Consider the following 11,484-nt stretch of genomic DNA (forward strand, 5'->3'; position numbering starts at 1 on the left):
AAAGTTAGAACGGAAAGAGCAGTATGAAAGAGGGTTTTTATGATGCTGAGACAAAGAGTTCACCCAGAAACAAATTTTAAGCTTCCATAACAAATTTTAAGCTTCTTATTTCACTTCTTTTAGTGTAAAACTGCTTTTACTTTTTTTTACCTTGGGAAAGCTTGCGTGTTTTCTCCTCCCTAATGTTCTTATACTTCCAATTTTAGATGAAATTTCTAAGTAAATTTCCTTTCAACCAAACTTCCATTAAAAGATTTAGTTTTACAATACCATAGACATATACAGGTAAAGGAGTGTGATGTAACTTTTAAAAATTTCTACTCTCCTTTAGTTCCAGATGAGCTAGAATAGCTTGAAAAATGAGGCTAATAAATATGATTGCTGGTTTCCACATTAATTATGCCCCAATGGTTTTCTGTTTGCTTGGATCACAGGAAGGAATTCTTTCTAAATTCTATTTTATCACACTGCAGAATCATCATCCGACTGCAAAGTCACACTATAGCTTTTATAACTGCTGAAAGTTGCATTCTACAATCAGGTGAAAAAATATCTGGAGTTTATTAGTTTTGTTTCTCGCTCCCCCCACCCCACCCCCGCCAACTGCACCGCTGTAAGCGAGGACAGAATTTGAAGTTGATAAAGCTGCAGACTCTATAAATGGGACTTGTCTGAAGGTTCCCTGGAAGGAATCATATAAGGAGAAGTCACATATGCTAGTTCTACAGAGCTAACAATAATAAAAAAAATGCACCCTATCATTCAGAGATATGCCTAATGCAAGTGCTGGATGATTTCTGTAGTGCTGCTCACCACAGGGGTTTCCACACAAATTCACTAACAATCTTCATGATTCTGGTAATCTTTAAGAGTTCTCCTTTTCTGTGGTAAAAGCTTGGCACAGGCAGAGCATGTTTTGTGGCTTTAGGTTGAGAAGATGAACACGGACCATCACATCAATAAAGAAAAGAAGTATAGTATGAAAATGGGTATTCATATAATTTTATTTCTGCTTTGAACTACTTAGTAGTGTCTAATAGTATCTCCCCCTTAGGGACTACCTAATCTATTTGACCCCACAGTCCAAACCTGAAGGAAATAGAAGGCTCTTCTTCAAAGATGTTACAGCTTTGAAATGTATTTTGAAGAGAAAACAGAATGTAATTTGAGTAAAAAAAAAAGGCATAGGAGCTATACATGTTGAGTAGAAATACCTTTGAATGCCACCCTCTTGCTTCCCAGTTCAGACAAAACAAAAATTTTGAAAACACAAGTTAATGAACTGATTATAATGTGAAATTTTTCAAAACTTGCATCTAAGTGGCTCTCAAATAATGCAAAATAATTGCTAGAAAAAAAGATTAAAAATCAAAAAAGCCATTTGAGGAATGTAATTTGCCAAGTTCAATGCTTTCATTATTTGTTCAAAAAGAGTTGAAAAAACAATTCAGTATTTTCTTCTTTAAGAAGAGGAGAAGGAAAAAAAGCAAAGTTTCCTCTATCTGCAAATAAGCACAAAAATCTCGATATTCATCTCTTAGGCATCCATCTTCACCGAATTTTTCTTGCTTTCTTGAGGAATCAACATCCTTTAAGAAAATTTGCATTACACTAACGATACACCAGAGGGTGCTAACTTACCTCTAAACACATTTAGCACCACTCCTGTGGGGAAGTGGAGTAAAGTCTGTACTAGTCTGGCCGTTTCAGTTTGGAATGTATAGAGAAAAGCTACAGATAATAAAAAGAAGGGCAACAAAGTGAAGATAAAACATCAGAAACGCACCCAAAGATGAACAACAAACGTGATGGGCTGAATGAGCTAAACTGGCAGTTAAAAGAGCAGTTCGGGTACAGTTGCCCACAAGTAGGTGAAAGGTGAAAATGGAAGCAGGCATTAGTCACACTGCTGGTGTAAGCACTAGTGGTCTCAAGGAAGAAATTATTTAGGCTTGATATTGGGAAACTTTCTTAACAGAATACTTTGGCAATGCGCTAGTCTCTCGCGATAGGGTCAGTGCGCCATCACAGTGGGTGTTCAAGACTTCAGAGTTCAGGCGCCAGTGCTAAAGCTGTGGTGTATAGCTTTGAGCTACACAGCGGCTGAACTGACCTCGAGTTCTTTTCAGTGTTTCTGTCTGCAGCGTTCTGACTTTAAGTCATAAGAGGGAACTAATTTGTCTTCTGCAGTTTTCTGGGAGATACCACAAGAGTACGTATTTCACTACAAGGGTGTTCATTGCACATACAAACGATAGCATAAGATTTTATTACAGGCATGAATCATGCTATTCATGCAATGGGGTCACCACTAATGCTGAAGGTATCCTCTTGTTTGCATTATCGCTGCCAACTCCAGCTTCATTTCACAGTCATCACTTATCTTTTTCACAAGGTGACTCTTACGCCATATAAGGTAGCATCATGGCTATTTATTGCTTCATAATACAAAGGAAGCCTGTTGCAGACAAATGCTTAGTCTGTTAGACATAATACCTGATACTTGCCAAGTAGCATTTTCTACAATCGTGCCAATTAAAATGTGAAATTGCTACCACTTATTTTTGAACTCTCATGTTCTGGCAGTCAGGAAAGAATGCCATAACTCATCAAGATGCAGCACTGTCAGCTTATCTATGATAGTCCTATTTTTCCTCTAGAATTTAACCTGCTCATGACCTGAGGAAATGCAATTTGATAATTCTCTCCTTCTGTGGTCTCTGTGTCAAAAGCACCAATGTACTGTAGCCTGTAGGTCAGCTTTGTGTGCCTCTGGAGCACATGCTGCTTCTGATGGTCAGACATGTGCAGCTGTGCCAGACTCCTCCCACAAACCTCTTCTGTGCAGATAGAAATATCTGTGTGGATAGGAGGACACTGCTCACGTCCATGCCGTGAGCTTTTGGCGTTCTTTCATATTGCACCTTTAGGACTGCTAGGTGTCCCATCAGCTCCGACAAGCTTTAGCGCTATGCAGTCACTGAATCACCTGCATCGCTGGAACTCCTGACTGCTACAACACTTTGCAGGGAAAACTGCCTGATTTGCACCAATATGCACCAGTGCCCTTCATAACAAAAGGATCGGCTTGCTGAATGCCTTCATGGAGGTGAGTGATGTCCTGCCCCAAGGACCCTTTGGCTGGTGTGCCCCATGAGCTCTCGTCAGCTTTTCCCTCAATTATGTCCAAAGCCCTGATACTTCATCCCTTGGAAAGATACTAAACATTTGTCCTGGACTCATGACAGTACTGTAGTACTAAGGGCCAGGGTGCCAGCTGTCTGGAGGGGATAGGGGAAGAAGATAGAGAAAGGCCCATTTCTTGGGACAAAGTGATATTTGTGTAGCGACGGGGTGGGGAAGGACATGACTCTGTGTGTTAAAGGCTTTTCACTGTTAGGAGTCAGTGAACAAACCATGTTGTCAAGTTACAATTTACCACCAGCAAAAGAGGAGAACTCTTTCTATTCTGCAGATGAAGAGTTGCTTTCCATTTCTATGCAGGACATGGGCAAGGTCCCTCACGGTCCTGCCCATAGCAAAGAGCAGTCCCCTGACCTTGCTGCTGTAGAGCTATTCAGAAGCCACAAAATCTTGAAAAGAAGCTGTTCTACATCCTGGTCCACCTTGCAATGCTCTGAAACCAGGTACTTACCCCAGCTGTGCTGCCAAGGCCCCCATGCAAAGAACCTCTGCAGATGATCAACAACGCTGACGGAACCCGCTTTAATTCTGGCACTCTAGAGAATCTCACCATGCAGTCGGTATTTCATCCTAACCAACACAGGCCTCTCAAATAAAGGCACACAACACATTTCCTATCAAGGCAGCCTCAATAACAAGACCAAGGGCTTCTATTCTGTGTTAAGGCATCTGGATGAGACAACACAAAAGAGAAGAGGAAATCAGTCCCACTAGACATTCCTAAAGGCTTTTTCTGGCCCCTGCCTTAACCGAGCACACATTTGAGCCGTGTTTGACATCCTTGCCCAGCTCAGTGTTGAGCCAAACAGAAGCTGACTTTGGAGATGGTCTAAGTACATCTGCGTCTTTATGCATTTGGCTGTGCAGAATATGGTGAAAAAACACTTCAGCCATCTCCAGCTTCTCTGAACTCAACTGATTTGAAACAGGCAGGAGAGAGCTTGAGAGTCACAGTGGGTGACGACAGGCAAGGCTTCGTGCAATGGGAGACAGATGGGCCATTTGGGATTACCCAGTCCAGTCTCAACTATGGTTTTGACCTATATCTGCAAAGAGGACCCAGCCGGGGAGGAGGGCAGCTCTCTGGGTTAGCTGTTATGCTAGCAGTTGCCTGTAACATGGGAGCATTATAAACAGGGGATGATGCAGGGGAGGGGCAGGAAAGCCTAGCTGGGAGATAGAGGGAAAAAGGGAGGAAGAACAAAAGCAGCCAGGAGCATCAAGGAATGTAAACAACCTCGTTCCAGTCTTGCTAATCTTTCCTCCTCATGTATACTCAGATGTTCGTGCATGTTCTTTCTGCTGTTGCCCATGCAACATTAGCAGTGGATTGATTCTGAAAGGTGTTAAAGCAAGGAGAGACACTGGAATACCTAAAGGAGAGCTGGTTGAATGCCCCTGGTCAGCCTTCTGCTGTTTTATTCTTTGATACCTTTCTTCCTGGAATAGTTGTGCAGACCTGGATTGCCTTGTGTATTTCTTTCATTGTAAGCTCTGAAATGGGCATTTCCAGCTTTCTATGTATTTATTTCCCCTTCTATTAGAATCTCTGCAGTTCCTAGTAATGGCTAGCAGGTCTCATGCAAATTATCACAGGATCCCAGACTGGTGGGGGTTGGACGGGACCTCTGGAGCTCATCCCATCCCACCCCCTGCTCGAGCAGGCACCCCCAGAGCAGGGGGCACAGGAACGCCTCCAGGCAGGGTGTGAATGTCTCCAGGGAAGGGACCCCACAGCCCCTCTGGGCAGCCTGTGCCCCTGCTCTGGCACCCGCACAGGGAAGGGGTTTTTCCTCATATTCAGGTGGAACTTCCCGTGTTCCACCTTGTGCCCGTTGTCCCTTGTCGTGTTGTTGTGCACCACTTGACACCTCTTGACACCCACCCTTTAGATATTTCTAAGCATTGATAAGATCTCCCCTCAGTCTTCTCTTCTCCAGGCTGAACAAACCCAGGTCTCTCAGCCTTTCCTCCTAAGGGAGATGCTCCAGTCCCCTGACCATCTTGGTATTTCTCCGCTGGACTTGCTCGAGCAGTTCCCTGTCCTTCTTACACTGGGGGGTCCAAAACTGGACACAGTGCTCCAGATGTACTGGACACAGTACTGGATGTACTGGACACAGTACTGGATATACTGGACACAATATTCCACATGGACTCCAAATTATGCAGCTTTCCTAGCTGAGGAATAAATAGATAAAGGGATAAGAAGCAAGGCCAATGACCTTCGTAATGTAGAGGACTTGCATTTTTTCACAAGCATAGTGCAGCTACTGTTACTTCTGACAGAATTTCACAGCTTACCAATAGAGTCTATAGGGTGTGTGGGTGGAAGTAACACAGCCTAGTAATGTTACAGCACTATACATTAAATCTTTGCTGAAACAGAAAAAGAGAGCTCTAGTTTGTGTGTGTGAAATTACCAAGTTTGCAGATTATTAGCATGAATGTAAAAAGCTTCGACCACAGCATACGGTAAATACATTAGTGCTATATTCCAGGAAGCATCATTTTCCCAAGCTATAGTTCTTACTGACATATGTGGTGGAAAGGCGAGTTCTGCCAATTGTCTGCTTCCTTCATGTCCTCCGATTTGGTGCAAGTTTAAAGCAATAGGCTTAATAGCCTTAGTCTAGTATTTTGAAAAATTGCAATACTATCTATCTCTGTGGAAAGTCACATATCAATGACATTTGGTTGGCACAGTGGGTTTTGAGAAAAATGGCAAGGGAAACAGTTGGCACTGAGCTTTGAGAAAAAATGTATCAGAAAGTGTGAGTCTGCATGCAGTAAACTCACACTTTATTTGCTCATATATCACTTTGTCAGGGTTTTCAATAGTTCTTGTGGAAAATGTGTAAATTAAATATAAAGCACTTTTTACATATAGTAAGAATTTTTCCTTTAACCTAACTGGTGTTCTCACAACCTGTGCCATATACAATATTCTGGGTAGTACAACATTGTCCTCCTGAAAGAATTGCATGAGCCTCCAAAGTAATTTCTTTGTTAAAAAGCCCATCCATTCACATTTGGCAGGACAGGTATGAGGGAGGGGTGGGTGTGCATATGCACAGGCTGAATGAGTGGTACCCTGCCATGGATGCTCATGGACATAGTGGATCCGTATCTTCACTTGCTCGTGTAAATATTGTTGCCATGGCTGCAGATTTAGAGGAAAGTTGCTGTATATTTCCAGTTGAACTCCAACTGGGGACTAGCAAGCTGCACCCCAGCCGCAGTCCCTCTCCTTCACACCATAAATCACAGACAGCTAATAATAATAACAACGCTAAGGCGTCAGACTGCTGAAGCCTTTTTGCACACTGGACGAGTCAGCAGCCTTTTGGGGTTCAGGAATAAGGAGTTAGAATTTCACTGGTGGGCTGAAATTGGCTGCTTTTGGCAGTCTTGTTAGGAACGTGTGGTTGGGACAGAAAGTCATCGCCACGCCAGCGTATGGAAACCTCTTTGGAGTCCTTGCACGGTGGTGGTGCCCCGTGCTTCTCCTCCCATAACACTCAGAGTGACTTTCCTACAGCCTATGATTAATTGTCGTAACAGTTCGGCAGTGAAATCTGCTCCATGCATCCTGACTCTGTAACTCAGATCGAGGGGTGACTTCATAAGTATTTTTCATATGTGCAAACATTTTAATGTATTGCAAGTTGAGCCCTCTTTCTTTGGGCAATCTTTGTTTCAAAGTACTATTCCCTTAAAACTCTCATCTCATTGTTGACGATGGGGCTACTAATATAACCACTAAAGACACAAGCTTTAAAATAAAAGTCGCAAACATATAAAGTACATGGACATTGAAAGGCTTCCTGTTGTTTGCAGCATTGAATGTTAGTTCATACCCTGTTCCTTGAGAATCAGTTGAGAAAGATATAAATCAGAAAACCAGCTCCCTACAATATGGTGTTGAGGTAATCGCAAATTTTCTACATTGATTGTTAATGCGGCAACAGACTGTTTGAGGGGACAAATAAAGGGTTGGAGAGGAGGGAATAGCTCTTGTAAGACTCAGCTGTGCCTGTCAGAACTGTTAAAAGAGTAATAGTTTTTGTTAGGCAATAAACTGGAATCCCTGCCGTGCTTCATTTAGTTTCCAAAATTCATAAATGCAGCCTGTTTCCAAAAAAACTCATGAGTAAAAAAAAAAAGCAGGGAAGTTCATGTAGAATGCTTTAGAGCTTTCTCGCGATATGCTAATTGATGTTTTATTTTACCTGAATTATCACTCAGCAGTACTGAACTATTTGAATGCGCCATATGTAATGTCATATTACTGCAGGGATCACATTTAATGAGATACTGCTGTACTAGCTATGTATTTCCCCAACTTTATGTAGTCTTTAATCCACATACACCCCTTTATACCCCAAGACAGTGAAAACTGTGAATATTCAGGGAATACAACCTCTTACATTTTTGTTTTAAGCAGTACCAAGCAGACCCTGAAAGAGTATATTAACACAGCACAGCTAAAGCGAAGCCAGGGGGCACCGGCCAGATTTTGCCATTGACGAGCCCAGCACCCAGCAGTGAATGAACTCCAGCAAAGACTGTCAGCAAACAGCTCGTGAGCCGGCGGTGCCCACTCACGCGCCGAAAATACAGCCAAGCAGGGCAGAAGTGACAGTGAGGCCGACCAGCTGAGCAAGAGGGAATGTCATTCTTTGTGTAGCCTTTTGGGCAGAGGTGTCCGGAATATAACTATTTGCTGCCAACACTACTTTTAACGTAGAGCAACAAGACTCCTATACTGAAGGGAGAGAAACAATTTCTATGAAAGTCAAGCAGGGGTGAAACACCACTGGCCACGCTTATGGTTCCTACCCACATCCCAGGTTTTGGTAGTTTAAAGAGAGATACATGCATGTGTTTTGTCACATAATTTCATAAATCACCAAACTTCTGGCAATCAGATTGGTATAACTCAGAAGGTAACAAATACAAATATTTGCTTGACAATTAGCAGGGGTTATGTTTGAATTCTTCTCCGTAAACCTGATATTACTGTGGCAATACCAAATTTATCTTTAATGTCTGATTATTTAGCCTAAAAATAATATATATATTAAAAAAAAAAAAACAAAAAAAAACCAAAAAATGCAACTCACTTTACCTTTACAATTTGTTTAGAAAAGTCAGACAAAAAGTTACGCTAAATGGTAGGAGTTAAGTATATCCTTTCTTGGGGTCCCAGTTACGCCTTGTTATGCTCTTCTGTCATAAATATTTATGTGACATACAACTGATCTTTTTAACTGAGTTCTCAGTGATTTTCCAGTAAACATTATGTGCAAACTGGGAGGGGGGAGGCAGCACTTATTAGTTTGCGACTGAGGGAAAGCCACCAGCAGGATGCAACAGTGTCCAGGCACTGGAGAAGCCCCATGGGGTGGTGACAGTAAAAATCCATGCCTGTGCGGCTCAGTCATGTCAGACACGCAAGAATCCACTCCACCATCAAGGCTGCTTTGCCATGAGGAGCCTGGGATGTCTAATTAGATGTGAACTCTGTCTGAACTTTTCTTTAAGCTTAGTGCTACATTGTGTAGCCTTCCTAGTGTCTAATAAGGGTGAAATCACACTGCAGCACTAATCTAATTCAGGTAAAACCAAACAAAGCATGAGATAGCCGTCTGCTGGAGGCCAGCCTTTTATTAGTTCCTGTGGTCAAAGAGGTGCTTGTTCACTTAACCCAAAATAGCCCTTTTTGCCTAGTATTTAGTTTAAAAACAAGTACCAAATAATTTGTAGGATTGATCTAGACTGTGCTCTTCCTAGAAAGGTTGGACTAGATGATCCCTGAGGTCTCTTCCCACCCAGGATCCTGGGATTCTGTGATCCTGTGATCCTGTGATCTGCAAACCAGCCTGGGGAAGTTAGGTGTGCAGGTCCCATGTCTGTAGCTAGCACTGGTCTCTATGGGGGTTTCAGCAGCAGAACTGGTTTTCAGTGAAAAGAAGTGAGTTTTCCAAGATAGGTGATTTTTTAAAAATTCATGTTTATTGAAAAATATGTGGGCTTTTCATATTTTTTTCCACTTGTCAAACAAAAAAGGAAGCTCATAAACTACCTGAATTAGTATATTCTTATTCAGAGGATAGTAAAACAGGTATTCCTGCTGCTTCCTCTCCCACCTTTTTCTTCCTGAGCGAGCAAGTGGAACTAAGAAAGCCAGGATGTCACACAGCAAAGCTTGGCCAAACAACTCCTCACCCAGCATGCTCCGTCTAGGCAGGAAGGACTGCTGCACACCCAGTTTCCAGGGGTCTGAGGTGGCATCTTCTCATTTGGCAGCACTGGATTTTCCTTCCAAGGATGTCCATATAACATAAACAGGGAAATGAATTCAACCATCTGTTGTCAGAAACAAAGAAAAACTTTCTCTTGTTGCTTCCACATGCATGGTGGTATCAAATTAAAGCAACATGCATGAAAAATAAAAATATATTTTGTTATTAAAATAAATAGCATTTTGGAGCTAATTTTCGTATCTAATCAGATGTTAAACTTATCTATGCAGCACAAAGTGAGATCTTAGGATCTGAAGTGGAATAACCAAGGAATTCACCTCGTTTTCATTGCTGTTAATTTAATCCCAGGAAATTTCCAATATTCAGCAGCAGCACAGAACTAGTGTGAAACCAGCTGAAACCTCCCCAAAACCCTTTACACAACACAAAATATGAATCTGCAGTCTGGTGCAGATCTGAATACAGCCTGCAAACCCTGCGCTAAATGGGAACAGCATTTCCTTGTGGCCGAGGTAGAGATAACAGGGTTGAGTGGATGTAAAAGCAAAAGGCACTCTAAATAATGAACTGCTGAGTAAGAGTGGAGTCTGGATTACAGGACATACCTTATGGCTATCAGCAAGCAATACAGTGAATAGAAATGGTCTCTGAAAAATGCATTCAATCAGGGAAATTGCCCCACCTGTAGCTCATTAACAGGATTAAGTCTTGATACAAAGTGACAGTCAGTATTATTTGTTTAGGCAAAAAGCTGCCTCTCTTTGTAGTTTTTGGCATACCCAGCTGGCTTTAACAATATGGATCTGAGACAGCTAGTGTAGCTCTAATGTTAAATTAGCCAGGGTTAGAAGCTTGCCAAGGCCAGGCAGAAACAAAGTGCCCTTTTTTGCAAAGTTGGCACGTGGGGCCGGTTTCATTTCAGTAGCACCCATGTGGTAGGTACTCCATTTCCCGCATCCACGGCAGCATTGTTCCAGGTACTGGATGTTGTTCTGTCACCAGACCTCCACGCTGTTGCGGTGCGAGGGAGAACGTGCTCTACAGGGCCGAGCAAACTGTGTCAACACCCCCTCGCTTGTGAGGAAATGGTCCTCTGCGCTCGCCGGAGCTCGGGGCGGCTGAGCAAAAGGGGGAAACTCAGAGGTCGGCCCTTTGTTTAGAGGAGACTCACTCTGCAGAAATCTGAGGTCTGGTCTGAAGTCTAAAGAAGAGATAAAGGCTCAAGTCCTCAGCTGGTAAAAATTAGTGCCGCTACTGTGAACTTCTGGAGCTGCTGCAGTTTAGTTTATTGTAAGACAGCTGGAGTGTGGTCTGCAGCGTGTAACTGATTCATTGCTGCGTCATTCCAGCTCCGCGCGGAGGAACCGGAGCTGGAGAGGAGCCTCATGCTCCAGTGCTTGCTAAATATGGCTGGTGGTCTGGATTTAGCTTTGGAAAATAAATATCAGAGGCTATTATAACAGTTGTTAAACTGCTATTTTAAAATCAAGCAGACTGTAGTATATCCCCCTTTTTGTACTTGGAGGCTAAGTTCTGTATTTATGGATGCTAGACAGCAGAGGTTGTGTCAATGTATGTCAGAGAATTATTTGTATTTGTATTTGTATTCCTGTACAGCAGCATAGCATCCAAAGCGCAGAGATATGTTTGTTATCAGTAATCACTACTTCCCTTTCTAAATGCAACTACTGCATCTTATTCCCTTGCCCCTGCTGCTGCCACCCCACTACTGCGCTGCCCAAGACCAGGATAAACATCTTCTTGCACTGAGAAAATGATATGGAACTAAAACATAAAAAACCTCCAACATTTCTCATTCTCCATAATTATCTGCTATACATCTTTGTCAGAGCTTAACCTAATGCCTAAGCCTGGTGGGTTAGGAAGCAGTTTTCTTTGGAGGTTACCTTCAACTGGCTCATTTGCACTTTTTTTTCTGCAATGGCTGGTGTAAGAGCCACAGGTCCGAGCCGGACGAGACGCAGCAGCCACCGTGCTTCTCTCCAGGAGC

Source organism: Phalacrocorax aristotelis, chromosome 4, assembly GCF_949628215.1.
Source record: "Phalacrocorax aristotelis chromosome 4, bGulAri2.1, whole genome shotgun sequence".
Lineage (NCBI taxonomy): Eukaryota > Metazoa > Chordata > Aves > Suliformes > Phalacrocoracidae > Phalacrocorax > Phalacrocorax aristotelis.